Source organism: Patiria miniata, unplaced genomic scaffold, assembly GCF_015706575.1.
Source record: "Patiria miniata isolate m_02_andy unplaced genomic scaffold, ASM1570657v1 HiC_scaffold_28, whole genome shotgun sequence".
NCBI lineage: Eukaryota > Metazoa > Echinodermata > Asteroidea > Valvatida > Asterinidae > Patiria > Patiria miniata.
The window spans coordinates 2,424,389-2,434,949 of record NW_024037067.1 but is presented as its reverse complement, the minus strand read 5'-3'; the positions used below and the strand labels follow the sequence as shown (position 1 = coordinate 2,434,949).

At 38.8% G+C, this 10,561-nt stretch overlaps 2 long non-coding RNA genes across 2 annotated transcripts; one reads left to right on the top strand and one right to left on the bottom strand.

Moving 5' to 3' along the window:
* Nucleotides 1–571: 571 nt before the first annotated feature.
* LOC119734770 lies at nucleotides 572–9,937 on the bottom strand. The gene is made up of 3 exons (XR_005272116.1): nucleotides 9,923–9,937; nucleotides 9,461–9,728; nucleotides 572–741 (listed from the first exon to the last, which is right to left on the bottom strand). It is a non-coding gene; the product is annotated as an uncharacterized LOC119734770 (long non-coding RNA).
* Nucleotides 2,070–5,212, top strand: LOC119734772. Its single transcript, XR_005272119.1, has 5 exons — nucleotides 2,070–2,138; nucleotides 3,423–3,568; nucleotides 3,843–3,893; nucleotides 4,170–4,238; nucleotides 4,628–5,212. It is a non-coding gene; the product is annotated as an uncharacterized LOC119734772 (long non-coding RNA).
* Nucleotides 9,938–10,561: the final 624 nt, after the last annotated feature.

Sequence of the window (10,561 nt, the reverse complement as noted above, 5' to 3'; positions counted from 1 at the left end):
GGGCAATGATCTTCCGCGATCGCGGAAAACGGACGGAATTCGCGGAATCTGCTCCTCGATACGGAAAACTGAATTTGAATTCTGAAGACTGAAGCAAATAACTTCTGCAATTTTATTGATAAAACACATAATTTCGTAAAATTTATGAGACCAAAACGATTTGTTGATGAGTGATTGCAAAGATGAGCCATACAACAAATGAGCGTTGTTGAGATCACGATTGTTGGGGGAGAAAATTCCATTCAAGATCAGAGTAATAAATGTTACGAGATCATATACCAAAGTGACAGACCCGACGTACACCATACATGGTACATGCCGTAGCTGTCAAATCAAATTTTAATCTACAAAAAGTGCTTGGAAAAAAACACACACTTTTCCACTCCATACAAAAAAAATCAGGTTTTTCACATGTTGTTTGTGCAATTATTTGAAGATGGTTGACGCTTGAATGGTTTCTATTGCAATTTGTTCTCTCGAAGTCAAAACTTAAATTGACCGGACTAATAGTTTTACAAGCATTGATAATAAGTGAGTTTAAACTCAGCAATGATTACTTAAAAATATATTACCTGGTGTCTTGGTCTTCCAACAATGGAGGGAAAGACTGCTCTGGGTGCATCATCACCAGCAAAACCACCTTTACACATACCAGACCCATTGTCAATCACCAATGCAGCAATATCATCATCACACATTTTGAGAAATGAGACAAACTTGGTACTTCGTTAGACAGATCTCCTAGAATGATTCACATAAAAATAAACAAAAGAGAGAATTACTTGCTTGTTCCATGCAGTTTTATAAGTTCATTTTTAAAATACAATGTACAATATTCCTCTGCGAATGGTTCTATGAGTAAGAAAGTTTGGACTACCGGTACTTGGACTACCGGTATTTCACATGGACACCTGCAGTTGATGACACCCCAGCGGAGAATTATGACACTCTGCTAGGAGTGTGTGCTAAATATGAAAGCTACGCCCACGTGGCACCAACGAAAAATCAGATCAGAGCTACAGTAAATTTCCATCACAGAAAACAACAAGATGGTGAAAAATTTGATGCATTCATCACTGATCTGAAAATTCTAGTCAAGGACTGCGGTTACACCGATGAGGACTGCATGATCCATGATGCCATTGTATGTCATGTCTGGCATATCAAAGTCTGACAAAAGTGTCTTGACAAAGGTGATCACCTGACTTTAGACATAGCAATAAGCATTGGGAAAAATCATGACACATCACAAGAAAGCCTGAAAGTCATCAGCAAGGAAGATGACTCGAAAGTCCATTCCATCAAGAAACACCACTTCTCGAAACCAGCTGAACAAACACGGAAAGGAGGAAAAAAAATTAAAAATTCACCCCCGACGTTCGCCAGCTGGCAAGACACCACAAAAGCACACCAAAAGCTACCAATGTGCCCAATCGAGTGAGCAACTATGTCACAAGTGTGGATATAGCTCAGCACATAGCAAGTCCCCAGCTAAAAACCAACGATACAGCAACTGTCCAACGTACAGATTTCGACATTAATCTGACGTCGAATAAAAGTTTAAATTGCGTCATGATATTAACAACCGAAATTCCATGTTTATTCAACGTCGATTTAGTAACGTACGTGTTCCACCATACACATTTTGACATTAATCTGACGATGAATAAAAGTTTAAATTGCGTCACGATATTCAAACCTAAATTCCATGTGTTATATGAAACTATGTCCATGCATTGCTTTGAAACCGAGTATTAATTGTCCTTAGGGAACATGCATCAACATCATATCAATTACGAATAATTTTAACTATCAAAGTGCAAAATATCATGTCAAAAAAATTTTTTTTTTAATGGCCGACTTAATTGTATGTGTCTCAGTCTTTTTATGATAACATTTATTAAGACCGCACATTTTTTGTCAGCACGACAAAGCTGTGATGCTAGCCAATCACACGGCGCGGAATTTGTAACCACATTCCAAGGTTGTGACGCTGGCCAATCAGTTTTCATGTACACTCTTGAATCACGATCGCGCGGTCAGCTCAGCAAGCCAAATGACCGTTACAATTTCGACATAAGCTACTGCAGTTGTGTGGACGTGTTGCGTGCAGCCGACATCATTTACCCAAATATCAGGTAAGAATTAAGCCATCAGAATTCGTAATAATTGTTATGATGTTGCTTAGACAAACCTGACGTTTATTCGCAGCACTTTACTTATTAATTGCAACAATGTCTCCCCCAAACGATGAACAAATATTGGCACATCACTGGAGCTGGGGACACCGGCCTGACTGGTCCCTGACGGATACCGGCGTCTCGGTACGTGCGCGGGAACCACCAATACTAGGCCTGGCAAGAAGTTGACCGCCGGGATCCACTCTGAACAATGTATTACTCAGCTCTTCTAAAATGGGTTATGAGGAAAGTTTGGAGAAAAATCCTAAGGAATAATCATCTGAACTGTATAGTATATGGACGTGCGACTCAAACTTTCGAAGACGATTGTTAACCACGAATAATAATATGCTCAGTTACTGGATTTCCTTCGTACTGAAAAGTTATTTCTGAGGAAATAGACATTGGGATATTTTTTCTCACTTGTTAGACCTTCACTATGGACATGAAATGCACGATGAAATATACTTAAACCTACCTGGTTACAATAATAACTGGGAAAAACATAAATCGATTTTATGTACTGTAGATTTTCAGTTTTCTTGTAATTTTCAGGCTAAAAACATGGATCGTCCAAAAGTGATTGCAGTATTTTTCTCTCGAGGTCAACTGGATTTCCTTCGTTTAGCCACACAGCGGTGATATAGGTCATGGGTCACGTACATTATACCGTATTATTTCCCCCCTGATTGTTAAACCAGGTGGGTTATCTTCCATATAGGGAATAGGCCTATCAAGTGGGGGATAAATACTCCCGATTTCGTTTTCACATATTGCTATCACCATCACCGCCCTGTCGCTCATGTACATGTACAACTTACAAGTCACAATATGGAGGAAGTTGAGTAATTCTTTGAATCTTGGTGTAAAATTTGCTGTGACTTTTGAGTGAAAATACATGAACACATAGTAAACACAAGTTTCTGTACCAAAACTTTAGGAAAATGCAAGCACGGATGATTATACCGATGTTTGTAGCTTATGCTGTGAATGGTGCAATAACAAAATGGACTGTGCAGTGTGCAGGGAGTGAGTAAATACTTAATTGTTTGGCCTAAGTAATCAATCATTGGGCAGGTGCTATTTCTACATAAACATTGCGTTTTTCTTTTGCGTGGACTTGGTTTGCATATTTTGGGGGGGGGGGTATGCAAAGTCTAAGTTGGAAGGTGGACTGGGAAGTTAATCTCACATTTTCAGCTTTTGAAAAAAACAAACATTTTTTCCTTTTCGAAATTCCAGGACAGTTACAAGAGCTCACAGATGACGAAACAGTCAGCACTGATGATTCATACAGGATTTGAGAAGCACCCAAAGTCAGCATGGATTGTCGAACCAGGATACTTCAGTTTGAAAGCTTTCGGACAGTACTCGCAGTGCAGTAGCTGGTATGCATGTGCCCACAAAAACATACATTCAGGGCTAAGCAATGACCAAAACACTTTTACAGATTATTTTATTCTCAAGTCAATAACACTTAAAGAGAGATGTAGCTCTCGAAAACAGGTTATTGCCATCCCTTTTAATGTTTCCCCTAACAGTACATTGTTGAAAGTGTATTTACATTAACATTTGCTTATTGTTGAAGAGATTCGATGAAACATTATCTTTTGGGGATTATTTGCTATGTTAATTAATGATTCACGTGTTCATATTTTTCAGATCTTGAGCTTGCGAGAGCCTGTGAGCAGATCTAGCCTATAGTATGCAAAGGTATACTTTTCAGAGAATATTGTGCTTTTGTTTGTCAAACGATATTAATTTGTTACTGTACTTGTGAAAACAACAGACACAAAGGACAGTTCATTCAAAAAGTTCGCAAAATATGAAAACAAGATTTGTGGCTATATCTTAATTGAATGTTGGCAGAAAATTTCGTCACAATCCACGGTATAATAACTGGTGTTTGTTTACACTCTTCAGTTACCTTTTTCCCCGATGGATTTTTACTTTTGTCTCTGAGAGTTACATTTTTTTCTCATCCAACAGGTGCAGTGATGGGCAAAATGGAACTGAAAGAAAGCAGTTAAGGATAGACAGGCTTTTTCAGTTTCGCAGGTAATGTGCCTTTCTTTGTCAGTTTAAGTATATTTCGACCAATTATTGTGCTGGTTCAGAAGTAAAATCACATATGGGTTCTTGGTTGTATGGTTGATAATCGCTGAAATGTCAGGAAAACAAGTGCTTGGCTTTACAAGTGCAAGTTTACTAAAATGCATCGTCCTATTGATTTTGTGTACACAAGTGCAGCATATAAAATGATGACCAGGCGTGTTGTTACTTTGTTCAAACTGTGCATGGTTTGTGAATGTATTTTTCTGTTTTATGGTTTTAACATTTTCGTTTTTGAGGGTGATTTGGCTTGTGTCAATGAACAAAGAGTTGGTTGGAGTGGGGGAGCCTGCAATTCTAAAACAATAATTATATCTTTTATTTGTCTTTTCTAGCGACGTCCTAACTTCGTAATGGCAAGGTGATGGATGTTGCTGCTTGTTGAGTTTTTCATGTCTTGTCAAGTTTGCGCCTGAAAGAAGAGGTGATGGAGGGACACACCCTGGGGCCTATGCACCTTCACGTTCAGTCGTACCTTTGGACTGTGTTAAATATTTCAATATTGGAACAGTTGATCAATGGTAATTGTTCAAATACAGTAAGTTGCTCTGGAGTGACTGGTATCTTTCCGTAAGTGTTCAACATATGTAAAGGCTTCTTAAGTGATGGAAATTTAACCTCTGCTGCATCTTATACCTTTCATCTTGAAACTTCTACATTCGAGAAGTATTGATAAATGTCCGTTGTTAATATATTGGTATAAGTAAATGTCAATTTAACATTATACACCACACTTTGGCCATATTACTTGTAAGAATAATCTAATTATCTATACTATCTACTCTATGCTGGATGTATCTCTAATTTGAACGTTAACTGTAAGTACACGATAGTTAATTTTGCATTAACTGTATAATCTTGCAAAGAACTCATAAGGTTCTATACATGTACAGTGTTCTAGCCAGGCATCAAATAGCGCTAGCACCCGCTATGCTTTCGGAAATAAGCGCTACGCTTAAATCGCGCCGCTACGCTACCGCTACACTATAAATTTTGGTTGCAAAAAAAAATATCTGCCGTTTGTTCGTATACAAGCGCAGCAACTTTGAGCATTGCGCACTGGCCGTATGACACAGCGAAAAATAAACAACGATCCCACCGCACGTACCCCGTACGATACCCCTACCGTGATGCTGCGCCACACGCATTCGCTATGATAGCAATAAGCACGTGCTGTTTTGTGCTGCGTAGATACAGCGCTCCGTACGAACGGACGTGGACCACACCATTTTGCATTATCGGGTGTGCTTTCCTAAGGTCAATATTTACAAGCATTTCAACTGTTTTAAAATAATAAATAATACTTTTTATCAAGTCCGAAACATATAACTGTTTGAAAATAAGTCCTTCAACGTCGGAACATAATTTTCGTAAAGGATTTATTCGAGAAACGATGTCCAAAGAAAGGTTAAGCACCCCTACGATATCAATGGATCCGTCCCCAAAGATGGCCGCACGTGAAGAATTCTTCTCGAAGAATGCCGCTGTCGAAAATTTGGATTTCTGACTACACTACTCGTTGCTGATAATAAAAGTTCAATAAGTTTGGTAGTAAAAACGGATCTGTTTGTTGTTAGGACAAAACCAATCAGGAAGTATTGCAACAAAACAAGTTTTTTAGCGCTCCACGAATGCGTAGCTTTCTCAAATGCTGAGGGAAGTTTGGTCACGTAGTTCGCCGGCGTAGCCGGTGTGGGCTGGCCCGCGCCGCGCCCGCACGCCGGGCCGGCCGGGGCCAGCCGCGGCCGGGATAGGAAGCAATTCCCGGTGATTATTTCTCATCGTCATTATCTACAATTATATTTTTTAACATAACAAAAATGAGATTTCTCCTTCACATTGTGTTGTAGCATATTGAAATTGCAATCGCCGACGACTTTTTATGTCTTAGAGTGAGACCTCCATGGTTTTACAATTTCTCTCCCTGCCGATCGGATGGTTTTAAAATCGGAACTACTGCTACTACGGCAGCGCTACACAACACAAGGCTTCTTGAAATATGAAATGGTCATGCGATTTGTTCTCACACTTATTTGACAAAGTAAATCCCAATTTTTTATAAAACATTGAGGAACTACTAAAAATGGTTAAACATCAAAAAGCATCGATCTTGGAACAACTAGTTATACATTGTAAATGTAATCTAAAATTTGAAAACAGAAGAAACTTTACAGGAGCAAGAGTATTAATCATTGAAACAAATAAAACAACATTTCTTATAATTTTAAACACTTCTGCTAAAAAAAAATCAGGGGAAAGTGGCAGGGAATCGCCTCAGATTGCACCACAGAGCATCTAGAGTCCAAAATTTTTCGGGGCCCTTAAGCGGGCCCCGGACCCCACGCCGTAAGGGCTTCGCGCTCCGCGCTCGCATTAGTCGCCGAAACAAAATTACCCCTACACTATAATTTCACCCTGGCTAGAACACTGTACATGTATTGTACATTATTTTAGATTCTATACTGTTGATTCTTGGTTGGCCTCGTCAAATGTTCAATTGAATCATTCAGAAGAATTTTGTATGAATAACGTTTTCTTTTCTTGTTTCTATGTGATAGTTTCTAATGCTCTTGCCCAAGTCTGCCGCATAACCTCTTGCAATAATTTAAGAAAATTCCTCTTCCTATGACAGAATAGTGCTACAGATAAAGTTTGAAAACACACATGAATTGGTTTCTTCCTTTTGTATTGGTATATGTGCAAATTAAAAAAACGAGCATTTAGATGTTTAAACAATTTACCTACCTATGTGCTTGCTACCTCTTGTAATATTTTCCAATTTAAATGCACAGGGCAGTATGGTATTTGTTTGAGAAAAAAATCAATTTCATAAGCATGTTCTTTTTTAGAGACTATAAGTCCCCTCATGCAGGCTATAATCGTGTTGGAACAAATCAATCCAATTCTGAATTTTACAATGTATGAAATAATTACTAAAACCTAACATGTGTTGTAAGCTGATGAAGTTTGGAAGTTAATAATAAATACATACAGTTTTTCATAGAAAACATTAAAGTGATTGATAAATAATTTCATTTAAATTTAACTTGTTATTCAATTCAACATGGATTTAACATCACTCCTCAGCTTGCAAATTTATTAAACATATAGAATGATTCGAAAATTGCCAACATCCACCATAAATTAGCAGTACACATCAGCTTTAAATCTTGATCCAAACACAAACCTTAATATGTCCATGTTGATTGAAGAATTGTATTTATTTAACTGTTGATTATTTATACGTTGATTCAATTTGCAATCCATCATCATCAATGTAGAGATGTCTACGTTAATTCAATGTTGTAATCTCCACATTGTTTCAATGTCGGCATTTCTACGTCAGATCAATTTGCCAATTCAATCATCATTCAACGTGGAATCAACGTAGAATTTCCAACATTGAATCAACGTCAAAGTGTCTACGTTGATCCAACGTTGTGATTTCCACGTTGGTTTAACGTTAGTATATCAACGTCAGATCAATTAGCAAATTCAATCATTATTCAACGTTGAATCAACGTGGAATTTTTAACATTGAATCAACGTTGAAATGTCTACGTTGATTCAACGTTGTAATTTCCACGTTGGTTTTACGTCAGCATTTCAACGTCATATCAACTTACAAATTCAATCATTATTCAACGTTGAATCAACGTAAAATTTCCAACATTAATTCAACGTTGAAACGTCAACGTTGATTCAACGTCAGAATTTCAACGTCAGATCAACTTTCAAATTCAATGATTATTCAACGTTAGTTCAACGTCGGTATCTGACGTTGTTTCACAGTAATTTTCAACGTATTTTGCCCGCTGGGATTTCTTCTGCCATAGTGAAAAAAATTATAACACATTTTTTTTCATATTTTTACCTGACGGAGGAAGCTGAAATTTCGCTAACATATTCTTTGTGTCCAGAATTGTGCCTGCGCTGGGTTTAGAATAGGCAAATAATTATGTCCGCGGGCGGCGTGTTTACCGAAAAATAAACTGCAATTCCACGCTTTCGTTTTCAGTACGAACTCCCCCGTTGAAGATTACGTGCGCGCGTGCATGCACACCAAGCACGCTGCCGCCACGGCAGCAAACGGCACATCCTCACGTGTACGTCTTCACACGGAGAGTTTGTACTGAAAATGTTTTCAACGAAATCGTGGAATTGCGGTTTATTTTCGGTATTAAAACACGCCGCCTGCGAACATATTTGCCTTTTCTAAACCCAGCGCAGGCACAATTCTGGACGCAAGGAATATGTAAGTGAAATTTCAGCTTCCTCCGTCAGGGAAAAATATGTGTTATAATTTTTTTCGCTATGGTGGTAGAATTTATACCCTGGACGTCAGTCGTGAATATGCAATGAAGACGTCATCCAACCTGGGCTAGTACCAATCATGCTAGTACTAGTACTAGGCCTAGTACTATAGTAGGCCCTAGTTAACTAAAAAAAAATATGCCAAAAAAAAATGATTTTGGTGGCTTTTAAAAAAATTCAGAGGTCATTTTTCACGGCCTCCGCCATTTTTCGACTGCTGGCTACAAACTAGATTGACCTCCAGCTCTAGGCTTCATGTCGAATTCCTGATGAGCATTGGAGCTGGAGTTTCTCAACACTGCTCAAGCTAGGTCTAGGCCTAGCCCAGGTTGGACGACGTTTTCATTGCATTAGGCCTATGACTCCGAAACGTAGGTCCACTCCTTTGCGTGTACACAACAAAGTCCAACCTGCACTCCTGCAGCCTAAATTATAGGGCTGGCTACAACAAAATCAATGTCATTAGAACAAATTGAAATTTCCTGAGCTACTTGCGCTGGCTAATAAACATGATAAAATAATGTTAAAAATTGCTATTTCTATTTCATGCTTAGCCTACACGTACCGGCATTTTGTAACACTTGATACCTGATGGAGTAGGCCTAGGCCCCTGCATACCTAATCCCTTTGCAGCCGCTAGCCGGTGACAGCTTAACTGTCATTGTCAATTGACATGCAGTAACATTAGCCTAGGTCTGTATAGCGCTTGTTTTCCCCCTTCAAAACAGTATTTTAACTTTTTTAAGTGGGTGCTGACAAAAGGTAGTTCGCAATCCTAATCCTATTGTATTGAGGCCTACTTCATTGTTACTTTATTTTGTAGACATCCTAGGCCTATACAAGTTACAACTTACGGTCAATATGGCGAGTCGAGCGCAGTGAGTAGTGGGCCGGCCTGTCGATCGATGTCGTCCTTGTAATGCAGCGATGATTCAATGTACGTACGTACGTACGTGTAGTATAAACGGTACGTATACGATCAGACGCGTGACGTGACGCGCACGAACACAATCCAAACAAAAAAAAACGCCTGCCGCGCGCGTGAGATGTTGTCACACGTACACGTACACTACTCGTGCCTTGCATCAGCGCAGTGCGCGCGATTTGTAATCGTCCAACTACCTAGAAAAGGTAGGGGTATAAACTTTGTTCACAAAACAACTTAACATTTTTACTTCAGTTCAGTTTAATTCTGAACATGCAGACAAGACCTATTAATTATGATACTTCACTATTAAACTACTGTAAGAGCAGTAATTAGCATTAGTATCATAATTATCTTTTTAATGCTAACAAAAAAATAAAAGTAGTGTTACGATCGATTTGTTTCTACTCCTCGATTAATACAATGGTACTAGCCGGTAGCGAACTACCATATTTGGTAATTATTTTAGAGGGCATCCGATCGATACGCCGCGAGATATTTTGCCACGCCTTCTTTGAAGTGTACGCGCACGCGGTGCAGGGACTGGTGTTCGCTTGTCGATCCCCCACGTATATACGACTATGTTTCAGCCGCTCATTTAGCATGCGCGCATGCGCACTCAAAGTACGAAATACTGATAATTAGCAAACATGGATGCCTGCAGACGCAGTTGGACAGGGGCGGATTGCAATAACCGGTCTTAAAGCTGTCTATGCGCATTAGACAGTCTAAAAGCTCTGGCTGTTAGTCAGTCTGTAAGTTAGACCATTGCAATGACACGGTCTAAGTATTAAGACAGTCTTAAAATAGTTAGCCTGGGTTGGGCTGGCTTAAAACGGTCTATAGTTGGGATTTTTGGAATTCATTGGTGTGTTGAATTATTCTTTCTCAAAATATTTTTTTTTACAGTTGATGAGTGTTTGATAATTAAATCTTAAAATAGCAGAACACTGCTTGGAGGGAAAATTCTCTGGGATAGAAGGGATCTTCTGGAAAAATGTAATGACACTGAGTTGTACTGCAAATACAA